This window comes from Eupeodes corollae, chromosome 1 (assembly GCF_945859685.1).
Source record: "Eupeodes corollae chromosome 1, idEupCoro1.1, whole genome shotgun sequence".
NCBI lineage: Eukaryota > Metazoa > Arthropoda > Insecta > Diptera > Syrphidae > Eupeodes > Eupeodes corollae.
The window spans coordinates 36995487-37012676 of record NC_079147.1 but is presented as its reverse complement, the minus strand read 5'-3'; positions in this window follow the sequence as shown (position 1 = coordinate 37012676).

The window sequence follows — 17190 nt, the reverse complement described above, 5'->3', positions numbered from 1 at the left end:
GTCCGTATAGGCTGTCACTCTGAAACCCTCCGCATCTAGACTAGTTAGGATTTCATTCACCACTAGGTTCCAGAGGAGAGGGAATAGAACACCACCTTGCGGTGTCCCCTCTACTAACGAATCGTCTAGTAGAAGAGTTGCCATGTTTTGAGTTAATTAACCATAGTGAACTCTTTATGATGGAGGGAATATTTCCACCAATTTACCTTTACAGTAGGCATGTTGAGACGAAGACAGAAGTCTTGTATCGATACGTGCCCTTAAATGGATATCAATCAATCATTCCAAGGTCTTAAGAAGGAATGATGATAGACTTATAGGTCGTAGATCTTTAGGATTGACTTGGGAGTATTTACTTGCTTTAAGTATAAAAAACAACTTTAACTTCTCTCCATGCCAAGGGAACATGGACTAAGTAAAGACAGCTGGTAAAAATTGCCTCAAGGATTGCCTTTTGTAATTCGACTGGAATTATTCCATCTGTTCCTGCAGCTTTAAATGGTTTGAAGCTGTTGAGAGCCCATTGTAGCTTATCCCTTGTGATCAGATCTTGTGGATATGTTGTATTTGAACTTGAACTTATATAACTGTTGCAAGTTTCGGTAAGAGAACTACCAGGAAAGTGAGTGTCCAATAGTAACTTCAGCGATTCATTACTTGAATTTGTCCAGGAGCCATCTGTTTTTTCAGGCAGCTTGGCATAGCTGGATTAGTTGAAAGAATTTCTTTGTAGGAGTCCCAATGAGAGGCTAGTCTTGTAGCTTTAGCTCAGTTGAAAAGTTTCCTGCATTCCTTCCTGAGCGAGTCAAGCTCTGAGGCCCACCATTGTGGTTCCCTCTTTCCTCTTATGTGTATAAGTGGACAAGCAATTTCTAGCGATCTGTTCATAGCTGAGGTAAGGTCATTGACTTTGTCGTCAAGTTCATCAGCGTTAGAGGAAGGACTATTTCTAGTAAACTCTGTAATGAGTTCCTGTATGAACCCCAGTCAGTTTTCCGATAGTTTTGAAAAGTCAATGGACTCGGGTTAGCAGCCACATTTATATTGAACTGGATATATCTATGATCAGAGAACGAGTGTTCTTTTTCAGGGAGAGGGCCAAGGTGGTCATGCCCAACATACGCCGACACTAGCCAGAAACATCCATAGAACTATATAACTAACCTTTATTGTTCATAGTCGTCTAGCTTGGTCTTTTTCTCAGTTGGAAGGATCTTTTTTCTTGAGTAGCCAAAATGATTATTATGCCCGTAAATAACACGGCTGCAATGCGTTAATAGTTTAATGCAACCGATTTGGATTTTCGCAGAGCATGGCAGTTGAAAGGCCGAAATTCACTTTGGCTTTGTGGAATTGTATACGAAACTTTTATGTACATATTTTGTGTAAGAGTACATTGAAAATAAATGTGTACTACAAAAAGGATGCGGAAAGCAAAGCTTTTAAAATTGCATTGTAAAGGATATTGCCCACGCCGCCCGTGCACTGGCTGTTGGTAGTCAAGCTGAAAGGGTTCGTTATAAATGGAATGGACAAACTAAATATAAAATAGGTACAAAAAGCATCAGAGGCCACTGAAGTTAGTGCATTAAGGTTTTACTATGGTAAATTAAGCTTTTGATGGTTTAGTGAATAATTTTCTTGTTAATCGAAATACAGTTTGCTGCTCTTTAAAATTCTCAGAAAATCCACAACTATATTGGTAACCTTGATTGTCTCAGTATTTTCAAAGTAAATGATTTGAAAGCTTTGGAAATAGGGCATTGGTTTTTAATTTGAGGGTATTGCATATTATATAACAGTTTAACAAAGTTTGTGAATATTCAATTTAGTGGTGAAAATTGAATAAAAACCTAGAATTTTCATAAGCGAAGTGTTAACAAACCATGATGGTTTTTAGAACTTGTGTAAATGTTTCAATATTTTGGGGGTCTATGTAGTTCATCGAAAATGCCACTATTATTATTTCATGGAACACTACTGCAATTAATTTTACCTTTAATTGTAATCATTGTTGCCACAAGCCGCCTATGCCTAATGGCTTATAGCTTTTTGTTCACACGAAGAAAAAATGATATTTTGTAACTTATTTGAGGGTAATTAACTTTAACTGAAATATAGAGAACATTTTTCAAAAACCCTATATTTAAACACAATTCAAAGAATGTGAATAAAAGCCCCATGAAAATAACTGGATCAACAACAAACATTAGACTGCATTCAGAAAGTTTCTGAAAGTCATAGACATGGACGTGGACATGATGGTAAGTACGTTCTCATGTCTCGCCGTTCGGATCCGGCGTAAAACTGTAGGTCCCCTACATTCCTGACAACAGTACTCGCACAAAGAAATGGTTGAGAGTTGTAAGTCACTAGGGATAAGTTTTCAAAGGACTTTTGCGCCCAATTTATTTGTATTATTTTAGACATAGACGTGAGGACCTAAAACGGTGCAAAGAGTTTTGGAACTTTAAAAAACGAAATTTCAACCTCAGAAATATTGAAACAATAAACAAGGCTAAAAACGAAGCTTTTGAGTGGAAAGACGACTTCAATGTCTGGAGTACTGCACATAAACCATCTTAACACAACTGAAATATCCCCTCTAATTTAATATGAAACCCCTATATTAGCCGATGAAATTCTTGATGCTCCATTTTCTCTATCCAAAGTTGAAGCAGCTATAAAAAATTCTAAAGATGGAAAAGCTCCTTGGGAGGGCATTATACCTTTTGAATTTTATAAACAGCTTACCTCCAAATTTGTACAACTCCTTACTGTCGAACTCTACAAGATTTTTAAAGCGGCCAAAGCTCAAATGCATTTTGATTAGCAATCGTCTTTTAATTGCAAAAAAAAGATCTAACAAACTACAGAGGCATTTTATTTTTAAACCCCCATGAAAAAAGCTTTTTAGTTCAGTATTGTGTACTAGATTATTCAATTGGATTGAAAGCAAGGGTATTTTGACTGAGTTTCAAGCGGGATAAAAAAAAAATCACTGAACAATCGGTCAAATATTACCTTAAGTAAATATATCCGATATTTACAAGAACAATGACAAAAAGCTGTATGCCTTTTCCGTGGACTTTCGGGCAGCATTTGACTCTATTCCTATGGAAGCTCCCTTCTAAAAGCTATAGAATTATGGAATCTCTTCAAAAATAATAGCAGTTGTCAGAGCAATGTATACAGAAAACGGGGCACGAGTGTGGAATGGAAAACAACTTTCTGATGGATTTCAGACCTCAATGGAAGTTAAGCAAGAATGCGTTTTAAGCGCGCTATTGTTCAGTCTATTCATAAACTATATAACAAACCCAATCAGAAGCTGTACAGTGCTTAGTGGAAAATCAATTTCTGGTCTCATGTATGGCGACGATATAATAGCGTTTTTCTTTTTAGTTCAGAGCTCAGCACTGAACAGAGTCTGAGCGGACAGAGTAGAGTAGAGGTCTGAGCAGAGTATATTCAGAGCTAGCTTATTAATTCCAATAGGCGACATTGAAAAAATTGTAAACTTTCATGATCGGAATCAAGAAAATATCAGGGAAAAATTCTTAAAATTAAAGAAAAATAGTTCGACGTAGATTGCGAAAAAGCCCGCAAAAAATCATTCAGATGGTCAAAAGCTTTAAAAAACTTCAGCAACTTGAGTACTAAACTGTAGTGTTTTGAAAAAACATAGTCATATAGCGTTGGTCATTTAACCACCTGAAATAAATTTGATTCATAAAAGTGCTTTATGCAATTAGTTTTTTTCTATATTATCTTACATTCAACACTAGAGCGACCAGCCTCTTCCGCAATTTTTGATTTTTTTTTAATTTCTCGTCTTTCCAATATCAAATTGTGTTTGGCATTTTACTCCGTTTAATCTGTCGGAATGAGAGACTTAATTTCAGTCGTTCAGAGTACACAACTTCACCAACCCCTTCTTTTGTTTTTGACCCATCTGTGTAAAAATGGATTGACTCATCCTCCAAGAATGTCCTATCCTCCCAAAAAGATCTGGTAGGTCTAGAAATCTATAAGGTTCTGTCGAATTGAAGTTGGGGGATGGTGTAGTCTGTGTTCTTTGGAATTGATTCTAAGTACCTTAGAATTACGGAGTGGCCACTGCGACGAAGCATTGAGGCGAATAGCAGAGCTTGCAGCTATTTGTTTGCTAAATATGTCAAGAGGTTTAAGGTAGAGCAAGGTGTATAGTGCCACAGACGGGGTCGTGCGAAGCGATCCGCTTATACATAGGCAGACTGAACGTTGGACTTTATTTAACTTATCACTGCTTTCTCTAAAGCAGTTTACCATACTGCCACACCGTACGTTAAAATCGGTCTGATTACCGATGTGTATTCTGGGTTGTAAACCCCATTTATTACCAATAGCTTTTTTGCAAGAAAAGAGAGCTACAGTAGCTTTTTTGACTCTTTCCTGTACGTTGCGTTTCCAATTTAGTTTTTTGTCTAAGAAAAGACCCAGGTATTTAGCCTCGTCTGAACATTTTAATTGGATTCCTTAATATATTGAGGGTTGACAAATGGAATTTTGTATCTCCTCGAAAATAAGACCAGATCGGTTTTGTGTGGGTTAACACCCAGTCCACACCGATCAGTCCAAAGTATTAGTCTGTCCAAGGCATTTTGTAAGAGCTCTTTTAGGATGTTAAGATGTTTTCCTGAAACTGCTATAGCAACGTCGTCCGTATAGGCTGTCACTCTGAAACCCTCCGCATCTAGACTAGTTAGGATTTCATTCACCACTAGGTTCCAGAGGAGAGGGAATAGAACACCACCTTGCGGTGTCCCTCTACTAACGAATCGTCTAGTAGAAGAGTTGCCATGTTTTGAGTTAATTAACCATAGTGAACTCTTTATGATGGAGGGAATATTTCCACCAATTTACCTTTACAGTAGGCATGTTGAGACGAAGACAGAAGTCTTGTATCGATACGTGCCCTTAAATGGATATCAATCAATCATTCCAAGGTCTTAAGAAGGAATGATGATAGACTTATAGGTCGTAGATCTTTAGGATTGACTTGGGAGTATTTACTTGCTTTAAGTATAAAAACAACTTTAACTTCTCTCCATGCCAAGGGAACATGGACTAAGTAAAGACAGCTGGTAAAAATTGCCTCAAGGATTGCCTTTTGTAATTCGACTGGAATTATTCCATCTGTTCCTGCAGCTTTAAATGGTTTGAAGCTGTTGAGAGCCCATTGTAGCTTATCCCTTGTGATCAGATCTTGTGGATATGTTGTATTTGAACTTGAACTTATATAACTGTTGCAAGTTTCGGTAAGAGAACTACCAGGAAAGTGAGTGTCCAATAGTAACTTCAGCGATTCATTACTTGAATTTGTCCAGGAGCCATCTGTTTTTTCAGGCAGCTTGGCATAGCTGGATTAGTTGAAAGAATTTCTTTGTAGGAGTCCCAATGAGAGGCTAGTCTTGTAGCTTTAGCTCAGTTGAAAAGTTTCCTGCATTCCTTCCTGAGCGAGTCAAGCTCTGAGGCCCACCATTGTGGTTCCCTCTTTCCTCTTATGTGTATAAGTGGACAAGCAATTTCTAGCGATCTGTTCATAGCTGAGGTAAGGTCATTGACTTTGTCGTCAAGTTCATCAGCGTTAGAGGAAGGACTATTTCTAGTAAACTCTGTAATGAGTTCCTGTATGAACCCCAGTCAGTTTTCCGATAGTTTTGAAAAGTCAATGGACTCGGGTTAGCAGCCACATTTATATTGAACTGGATATATCTATGATCAGAGAACGAGTGTTCTTTTTCAGGGAGAGGGCCAAGGTGGTCATGCCCAACATACGCCGACACTAGCCAGAAACATCCATAGAACTATATAACTAACCTTTATTGTTCATAGTCGTCTAGCTTGGTCTTTTTCTCAGTTGGAAGGATCTTTTTTCTTGAGTAGCCAAAATGATTATTATGCCCGTAAATAACATTATGGTTTTTATTTCGTCTTCAGCGTCCTTCTCATGAATAGTATCTGCAGCCTTGTTCTTGGAAATTTTGTCAACAATAAAGTCCCTGTTGAATTGATGATGATTTTTCATTTTCCAGAGAAGCTCTGCTATGGCTGCCTCTTTACCTGAGACTTTGGATGGGTTGGTCAGATTAGGAAGCATGACAGGACTATGCGATAACTTAGTAAGAAGTATGTACCAACTCATATTAAAACTATTGCGCGATAAACTGCACCAACTATAGAAGCGTTAGTCTCCTGAACAACACCTATAAGATTCTTTCTGACATATTATCTCACGGCCTCTAAACACGATGATGTTCCTCAACAACTTAATACGACCATATCAATGTGATTTCTGACCAGAAAAGTCCACCATTGACATTATAGCAGATCTTGGAAAAAATCCACGAACTTAAAATTGATACCCAACATGTATTTATCGATTTTAAGACTGAGAGAGGGCATTGCACCGTTATGAGTTCAAACACTGACATAATCAGCACTGAAATGAAGCGGAGAATAATTTCTACAAATCTCTGCTTTTTTGAACAAGAAGACAATTGAGTAGTAAAGTCCTCTTTCGGGCAACTTAAGTCACATCTTAGAGACACTGATCATCCCGGTTTTCATTTATGGTGCTGAAAGTTGGACCTTGTCAAGGCAAGATGAAAACGTGATAGCATGCTTCGAGAGAAAAGTTCTTTGGGTCATTCTTAGTGTCATCTGCAAAGGTAAAGGTGATCCAGTCAAAAGAAGAAAAGTCCAACGACTTAGTTAGCTAGTTCATGTAAAACGAATGGACATCAACACTCCAGACCGAAAGTTCTTCGAATCCAATCTCGTGGGCGCCGCCGTGCCTATAGAGGAAACCCACGACTCAGTTGAAGCACGCAGATGGAAGAGAACCTCAACCAAATATGTCAAAATAAGTTGATCTAACCATCCTCAAAAATTATTATTATTAACTTAATGCTGTATTTTTAAGTATCCTTCTTGCTTTAGAAAAGTGTCGTATATTGCATAAAAGATTGGTCCATGTAGTCCCTTACGAAATATTTGGTGTAATGATGATACCTCATTTTTTACAATTTTAGGTTTGAACTATTGATTGTTTAGAAAATTCGATGATGTGTATTTCATTGTAAGGAGAGAAGTTTCCTATTAAAAATCTAACAATTTCAACTATAACTAAACATTAATCTTGGCTCGGTAGTGCAATCCATTCACCGAAACAGAAAGCTCCAAACAACCTCCTGTTAAAATTTACCTCTCCCTTAAACTGATTTATCGATGAAAATTTGGATAATTTGAATACAATTCAAGAAGCCAATCAGCGAGGATATGATGCTGATCGCCTTGCTTGAGTTCTTTTGTTAACTGAACTTTAACAAGCCTTAAGACAAGAAATCGAAAAACTTAAGGTTTTAGTCACAACTACGGTTTTCAAAAGCAATATTCATAGTTATTCTTGAGCCGCTAACAAGGTTTCGATTCTTAACATCACGAACTTCTCCCACAATTCAAATTTTTTTATCAATTTCAGTACTGCCGGACAAAAAGTGCTTACCGATGGTGAAGCAGTGCTATAGGATTGCCATTTTTGCAGTGAATTTTAACATTTTCAATGCGTTTTTGAAGCGTAGTATATCGTAGTTCTTACCTGTCAAAACTCCCAAAACTCATTTTGGTCGTTGGGTGGGGTGCTTTTTGTTTTCTTTAACGCCATTCCCGCCTTCTTGTGGGCAATTCCAAACTCCATTCACACTATGCAACGCTTGCAGCAGCGGTTTGTTTTATATTTTCAACTAAAAATCCTATTTCCCAGTTAAATTAAAAAGAAGAAGACAACAATACAAAAAAAAAGAAGGAAAAACATTCCACATTCATTCGCATTAGAATGGGTGACAGTTTTGTATGTTTTTGTGTGGTGTATGTTCAAAAACTTTTCATTTTCCCAAATGTGAAGTGATGAGGTTTTATAAGACCCATCCTTCCCATATATCTCTACAGCCCTATACTCGTATATCCTTATATCTCACATCCATCCACCAATAGACATCTGACCAAACTAAAAATTCCATTAAACCAAGCATAACATCCGATCCCCCGCGCTGACGTATGTGTTGTCGTGTGTAGTGTGGTGGTTGGTGACCTAAAATGTTTTTGCCAATTTTATTTCCAATTTTAGCAATTTTATTTTACATTCTAAATGGGCAGTTGAATACCACTAACACTGCGTTCTCTATATCTCTCTGTCTCTAAGTTTTGTCTTTATCCCTTTTTTTTAACCCAGAGTTGTTTTTCTGTATAACTATCATATAGAGAATAGGACACCTAAATGTCATCAAATTCCTAAAGCTTTAGGATACAGTGTTCCAGCAATGCGAATACAGTGTCGCACACAATACACCACAATCGATTTCTAGATACTTTATTGCAGTTCAATTGCGGACTATGCATTAAAATAATTCTATTTATTTTATTTCAAAAAGGACACAACACAAAAAATTCCAAAACACCATAGAAAAACACATTTTTGGTAGTGTTTTTGGTGGTATGTATTTCAGAATTGCACAGACATCAAATTGAATAAGAATAAAAAAAACACCAACAACAACCAAAGCATTGCAACTTGCAACTATATAAAATGTAAATTTTCATCACCATCCCCGCCCAACCCTTTTGACGGTACAGCATATAGGGATGATGCAGTGGACATAAGGGTGTATAAATGTTGTTGCAATTGGAATTCAATTAATATATTTTCTTTTTTTTAAGGGTTTTTATGGTTCGAGTCTATTTGGTTTGAGTTTTTGTGAATGTTTGTAATCCAACTCGAGCCATTTGGGGCTTAAATTCATTGTGTCGTTTGACGTATTGTGTGTGGGCGTGGTGGTTGGATATTTTTGTTTTTTTTTTTTTAATTTTGGTGGACATTTTTGTATCCTCTTTTTATTTTGACAACAATACGAGTGTGTATATAATAGAAGAACAAACTGTTACTGAAATGAGCCTTTTGAATTCTGGTAGCTGGTTTGTGATATGAATGTTTCTCATACATATTCATGCAAACGTCATGCTTTTTTAGGTTTTACAATATTCAGGATCGGATTTAACAATGAGACCTTTAGGAATTGGAGATAAAATGTATGCATAGACTTGTAACGGAATCAGAAAACATTTTGTTACCTGTTGTTGGTTGGGGAAAAATCTAATATTTAATTTGTTGCAATATTGGTTTGTTGTAAACTTTATACAAACGGTTGTCAGGGTAACAAGAGAGAGAGTTTCTTAAACATATTTTTTGTAGATACGGCTTGGAGTTTTAAACTATAAGGCTTACATGCTTCAAGACCATTCTGAACATCCGAGACAAACTTAGACTCATGTAAGAAGACAAAATTAATTAAAAACGGTAATAAATAGGTAAGGGCATACAATTTTTTAAAATTATTATACAAGAGAACTGAAAGCTGATCAAAAAAGATTCTTATAAATTGAAAATACTCATAACTTTTCATTGGTTTCTTAAAAATTTTGAAAATTGTTTTTTTTTTTTTATATATATAGCGTTAGGAAAAGAGGGAAGGGTTGGATAGGAAGTGTCAAGCACTCTCAGTAGGTGCCGGGCGGTAATGATCACCACAGTTGTCTTGCACGTTGTCAAGATGGGGATCAGCTAAGGTCAGGTTGAATTGCTGAAGTTTCCTACTCCTTAATATAAGCAAGCATTAGCAATGCAATTTGACCATAGATACGGGGGCAAACTAGTCGCTAACGAGCTTATTCGGATGGCGTGGTCCGTCTTATCTTCTGCCTTACCCCGGTATATCGGCTCTGCCGGGTCTGACCTCTTTTTTCCGACCTATTCGTGGGACCAACATTCAAAAACTTTTACAAAATGGACGAACTAAACATGACAAACGTAGAATCATCCACAGCCAACTCTTGGCCTCCAGCCAGGAGACCTTGAAGGGGAGCTCATTTAACCCTAGTTCCAGCACTTGTGAGCTACCCAAAACCACAGGAAGTATAATGTGCTATTCATAGCACACCTATACTTCCTAAACCGTATACAAAACCGAAACCCTCGAGCAGCAGTGCAACTCGAGGAATCAAAAAACCATCAAAAGGAGCTCTTCTCAGGAACCGCTTCAAAACGGCGTCTCACATTCTTGCCAAGATTTTCAAAAATGAAGAGACCGGAGTGATTCATGAGAGGGACGCCCAAAATAATATAAAATGCCAGAAGGTTGTTGATGAATACAACAACCTTCTGGCCAGCCGAGAAAAGGCCGTTAAGCGAAATAGATGTCAGGTAGAGATCTGCATGTCTCAGAAAAAGAGAAAGCTTGACGACCGGACAAAGCCAGTGAAAGCACCATCTTCTGGAGCAGCGCAACTTCGTTCTCTTAGTGAGGTTGTCAGGGATGACCTCCACGTAGCAGTTTTGGATGAGCTCTCCAAAAATAGCAAAGGTCTGCTGAACGTGTGGAACAAGGTCTATGAGATGGTGTTTTCATACACTATATCAAACAGTGAAGGCCCCTACCCTAGTTTTGACTGGAGAGATGCTCAGGGGTTATAGGGTAATTAGGTGTGCGGACAGGTTTTCTAGGGATTTCCTTAGTGAAGGCATTGCTAAGGTTAGCCATGACTGGGAGGGCTTGAAGCTCAAGCTTATCCCAGCTAAGGACATTTCTAGACAACCGAAGGCTCGCATTTGGTTGCCGCTCACGAGCATAAAGCCAAGCGGACAGGACCTGATCCGCGGTCTTCAGAGGCAAAATCCGCTGGTCCCCATGCACGATTGGGCTGTAGTTAAGGCAGAAGAACCGCAGAAGACCAGCGCCTCTTACTTTCTGAGGATTAGCGAGGAGAGTCTAGGGGCTCTCAAAAAAGCCGAATACAAACTTAGTTTTGGCATAAGGAATGCCAAAATTAAAATTCCGCAGAGTCGGGGAACAGACACCGACAAAACTGATGACAACGTCGACGTTGATGATGTTATAAGCGGAGTCGAGATCCTCAGCGAGTTGCGGGCCCCCAGCTCTGCAGCTAAAAATAATTAAAAACGCGCTAAAGGTCATCCAGATTAATCTGAAGCACTCTAAGTGTGCTTCAGATAATCTGAGAGTTTTCCTTAGGGAGGAAAATTTCGACATTGGCGTTGTCCAAGAACCGTGGATAAACGGCCTAAATGTGCGAGGCCTCCAAGACAACCAATACGACTTCTTTTATAAAACCGCACATCAAAACCAAGGTAATCCCAGAACTTGTATTTTAGCTAAGAAACATTTAAAAGGTTTTGTATGTCCAAATTTTAGCACTTCCGATGTTACAGTGGTCAGATTTGAAGATATAAATACACAGGGTTTGCTGTTGGCCTCTTTTTACTCTGCCCATAATACACCATCACCTTCGGAGAAGGTGTGCAAAATCATAACCGAAGCTAAAATCAAAAGGGGAAACCTTCTGATCGGAGGCGATGCAAGTTCTGAGATCAACGAACGAGGTGAGTCACTTTTTGATTTTATGATTGAAAATAATATGACCATTTGTAACAGAGGTAATACTCCCACTTTCGTCTTTCCGAGCTCGGAAAATAATGATGGATGGGAAGATGTGCTTGATGTTACTTTAGTAAACAACCGTAATTTATTAGTGGAGAATTGGAGAGTTTCCCCTTTGAATTCGTTTTCGGATCACAAGTGCATTCCTTTTTAAATTAATTTCGAGTCAAAAAACCCTCCGCCTTACAGAAATCCCAAAAGAACTGAGTAGACGAAATTCAGTCAAATTGCTAATTCCAAACTAAGCAACTTACCGAATCTCACAGAATCGATAGGAGACATTGAATCAAAGGTGAAAACCCTTGACTTCTATAAGTAAATCTTTTAAAGTCCCTTGCCTAGTTAAATATAGCCGTAGAACCCTTCCTTCTTGGTGGAATGAAAAACTGTCGAGTCTTAGGAAAATGACGAGGATAATTTTTAAACATAAGTTTTACCAACCGTATAAGGACTCTCTTAAAATTTACAAGCAAGCCCTGTCATCAGCCAAGTGACAAGGCTGGAGAGAATACTGTCAATCAATCGAAGACATAAAGGACTCCGCAAGGTTCAGCAAAAATTTATCGAAGGAACATTGTAATCCTTCATTTCTAAAAAAGCCTGATGGAACCTGGGCAGCCTCTCCGAATCTCTTGAGCTACTGATGAAGACGCACTTTCTGGGTTGCGAGAGTGATAACCCCAAACCGCTTCAAACCAAAGAGCAAAACGTAGCTCATGTGGAGCAAGTCAATTCCGTTATAACCAGAGAAAATATTTTTAGGGCCATCAATACTTTTTCTCAATATAAATCCCCAGGCATGGATGGCATACTGCCAGTTATGCTTCAAAAGTTGCATGATGTGGCAGCTTCATAGCTGGAACAAATTTTCAAAGGATGTCTCCTTCTCAAACATGTGCCCATGTCGTGGAGACAGGTCAAAGTAGTTTTTATCCCATTATAAAGAATTTACTCTTGCCACCTTCCTACACATAGAAGGTGCTTTTAACAACGTCCTTACAGAATCCATAGAAGAATCGCTCGTTAAGTTCGGTATAGAAGACTTCATTCGAGAATGGATTGTTTCCATGCTCAGTGGTAGGAAGATTCGAGCCTCTCTAGGCAATACAATCGTAACAAAACACGTGAGTAGGGGAACACCCCAGGGTGGTGTTCTTTCGCCTCTTCTATAGCTTCTGGTCATGGATACAATTCTCGTTAAATTAGAGAGATGTGGAGTGAAGGCGGTAGCGTACGCGGATGATTTGGTGCTATTGGTGTCAGGAAAGTACACCTCTGTGATTAGTGAAAACACGGAGTCAGCTTTGAAGAAAGTTAGCAACTGGGCAACGAATTGTGGACTAGGAGTTAACCAAAGTAAAACTGAACTGTTGCTCTTTACCACCAAAACTAAAGTACCGCCCTTCACGCTACCTCGACTCAATGGTCAAATCCTATCATTGTCTTCCAGTGCAAAATATTTGGGAGTTATACTCGACCCTAAACTAAACTGGAAACTAAATATTGAAGTACGGGTTAAGAAGGCCTGTGTTGCCTTCTACGCCTGAAGCAAAACTTTCTGCAAAAAGTGGAACTTCAGTCGAAGGTGGTTTTATGGACGTACACAGCCGTAGCACGTCCAATCTTAACATATGGTTCGATTGTGTGGTGGCCTGCTCTTAGCAAAGCCTATAACATTAATAAGCTAAAGAAGGTTCAGAGAACAGCTTGCGTGGGCACCATAGGGGCCATGCGTACTTACCCAACGAACGCCTTAAACGTTATTTTGGATCTTCTACCAATCGACCTTGTTATTAAATACATAGTTTCCTGCAGCGCTATTAGGCTGAAGAAATCAAACAGCTGGTTGTCAAAACCTTATGGGCACAGCAACACAACGAACTTGATTCCATCAGATATTATCTCGGTAGACACTGACTACTGCACTCCTACTTTGAGCCTTAGTAAGGGTTTTAAGATTATTTTCCCATCCAGAGAAGATTGGGAAAATGACATCGGGTCAATAGGTTTCGGCACAACCATCTTTACTGACGGCTCAAAGATGGAGTGCGGAGATGGTTCTGGGATCTTTTCTGAGTCCCTAAATGTAGCCAAATCCTTTAGGCTTCCTGACTTTGCTAGCGTTTTTCAGGCTGAAATGCTGGCAATAAAGTAGGCATGTAAGATACTTAAACAAAGACCAAACCTAAACCGAAATGTGGCTATCTTTACAGACAGTAAGGAAGCCGTCAAAGCCATTAACTCGGCCACACCCTCATCCAAATTGGTCCAGCAATGTCGCGATGAGCTTGCGAGCCTGAATATTAACCCCGGTGTCATGTCACTCTGATCTGGGTTCCGGGCCATAAAGGTATCGTGGGAAATCATGGGGCTGACGAACTAGCCAGGCAAGGATCGGCCCTTCATAGCTTGCTTGCGAAAATGGTTAACATTCCTCTTGGTACTATGAAGGGTAAAATCTTTTCTATCTACCAAACTGAATCAAACCGAAATGGAGCAATTTAACCAACTACATTATTTCTAGGAAGATATGGCCCACCTATAATAAAACCTGTACAAACGATCTTCTATGCAGGCCAAGGATTGTTGCGGTTTGAACCGGACATTGGCCTATAGGAGTTCATGCGGAGCAGTTGGGTATCTCCTACAAGATCTTTTGCCGTAGTTGTAGTGACTAAAGAGAAAGTGAAACGATAATCCATTTTCTCTGCAAATGTCCTGCTTTGGCAAACACTAGAATGAAATACTTATTGTCGTTGCAGTTCCACATCCAAAAAGGAGAGTTGTGAGTCTGGAAACGAGTATGAAAAGCTAAGAATATTATCGTCAAAGAAACAATGTAATGAATAAGAAGTTGCAGACAGGAGAAAGAGTGTTGGAGATAGAACAGAGCCCTGAGGCACACCAGCATTTACTTTGTGGTTTTCAGACTTGAATCCGTCAAATACAACTTGAATTGAACGGTTCGAAAGAAAATGTCTAATCCAACAAATATTGTAATCAGAATTATTAATTAAACAATTTAAAAAAATGTTGGAATCAAAAATTAATTATTTGTTTGTTTTTTTTGTCAATATATAAGAAACTTTAAATAAAGTTAAAAACGTTTTTGGTATATAACTGAATTTATTTAAAAAAGAACTATCATTAGATTTTGTCTAAAAATGCATCCATTTTTCGACATTTCAAGGTCTTTAGAAACTAATTCAACATATCTCAAGATCCAGTAAGGATATCGACTTCAAATGAATGTTGTTATTTAAATATTAATGCAGAAAGATGCAAAGAGGACTCTGAAGAAAGAGTGCTTTTTTTTACCATAGCAGTTAAAAAAAATTAATATTTTGGTAAGCCCAAAATATCTCACGAATCAAACGCTAGTGACTTGAATACAATTTTATATTATGTATCATATTGTGACATGATACTAAACTGATAAAATTTAAAAAAAAATGCATTAACAGAATATGACATTATCTCCAGAATATATCTAACAAAGAATAACGTTATTAACATTGGGTAAGATTTTGAGCAAAAACGATAGCTTTCTTTTAAAAATTAAAAATATTGGCCTTAAACTAATTTCATCTTATAGAAAATATGTTTTTCGAAATTCAGTAAGATTTGTATCAATATATAAAAATAAAACTGATTTCTCATAAAAATTAAAATCTGCACAAAATAGTACGCAAACTTGCTAAAAATTGATATCCGATTCCCGATATCTCGTAAATTAATAAGGTATTAACTTCAAAATGATTTAATTCTGTGATAATTGTTTTTAGAAAAGTCAAATTTGTGTTTGTTTATTGAAGAAAACCTGCTAAAATTGGTAGATTTTGAAATCAAACAATTTAACTATATATGAAAAACATTTTTGGTAGTTTTTAGGTAATTGAGGCCTTATTAAACAAAACACGAAAATCTTCAAAAAAAAGAAAGATATTGACTTGAAATTATTTATCCCCTATAAAATATTGTTATGAATATTTTTTTTTAAGTTTTAATCAAGACAAATTGACAGTAGGGGTAGGAAGTTATCAGTGTAAGTCTCATGGAAGCCTCTTTTTATCCAACGGATACTTAAACATTTTTGCACCTTTCCTCAGCTGACTTGTACGTAAAATATTACGTATACTATACTCCAGGTTACATTCTACAATGAATCATCTTTGGTCCATCATTATTTGACTTCGTATATTCTTCAATGCATCTGTAAACCAAAGTTTTCATAAAGGAAGTTTTCTAGAGACATTTCTTATGGAGCATTCTTTTGAAAGATTTCAATTGATTAGCTACATTAAAACAGCACATCTAAGAGTTAAAAACCTAACCTACCTGTTGTTCGTTTGATAAAAAAAATCTTATATTAAATTTCTTGCACTATTGGTTTATAGTTAACTTTATACAAACGATTGTCCAATAAACCGAATTCAAATATATTTTTATATGTGATAAGACTTAAGTACCTAAAGTAGCATCTGTTTTCAGACTCAAGGAAAGGAGCTTATCAGACATCACCATCAGACAAAGATGATTTTCCTTCAGGTTTTTTTTTTTTTTTAATTTGCACTGTTGCTCCACCTGGTTTTCTATCTAAACTTAACTTAACAATGATTCCGAAATTGAGCTTAACTGATGGGCATTACTAGAAGTGCGACATTTCGGCGGTATTTGAACGATTTAAAAATATCTGTTATAGGTCTATAATTTAAATTCTTCTGTCAAAGAGACAAATTATGTGTTATACTAACCCAGTACTTAATGTTGATTAGTTTCTGTTGTGTTAATTCAAGGTTTAATAAGGAACAAATATTGAAGGCGGTCTTGCCGCTCGTGCACGCATTCTGGGTTTCATAACGAATTTCTCGGAATTTAAAGCTTATTTTCGATTATCAGTTGTTCAAGATGATGATTCATGATTTGGATTTACAATCACCATAGTTGGAGGACTTTTAAAATTTTCGATTGCTATTAAGCTGTTTCGTAAATCAGTCATTTCTTGATGCACGCTTTCAGGAACCCAATTTCTATCAGTAGAAAAATTGATAAGATTATGATAGAAATAGAATTCACCTTGGTCAAAGTTTTCAACTCCGACATCAGTATTATTTTCTTCCTCTTCGCGACAATGAAGCTTATTTTGGTGTATTGGATGGAAAGAATACCCAGTTTTGTCCGGATACATGCATTTGTTCAAACACTCGTTTAACCAAAGTTCCCTCTTCCATATTGACGTTAAGAAACGGGTTGATGTTGACTGAACATAGTCTTCACTTTTTCGCAAATTGGTTTAGATTCAGTACGAGCTAAAGCTGAAAGAATAATAAGATGCATTCTGCCATGCAACATTTTTGCAGGTGCCGCTCCAGATTCATTGGGAGTTTAACGATAAGATGACAGAAGGACTTAAAGTGAATCGTCCTTCTGGTCTGTATCAATTAAAAGCTTGGAAAGCGGGTTAAATGGTTATGACGTTAAATGATGTACGACGTTGGCTTCGCTTTGAGTTCCATTTTTAGATATTAAAGTTTTCGATTGAGAAAATAGCTTTCAAAGCTTGGATAATATGTAGTTAACTTACATACCAAGTAATCGAACCTATGAGTAAGAATTAATCACTTTTTTGATACCA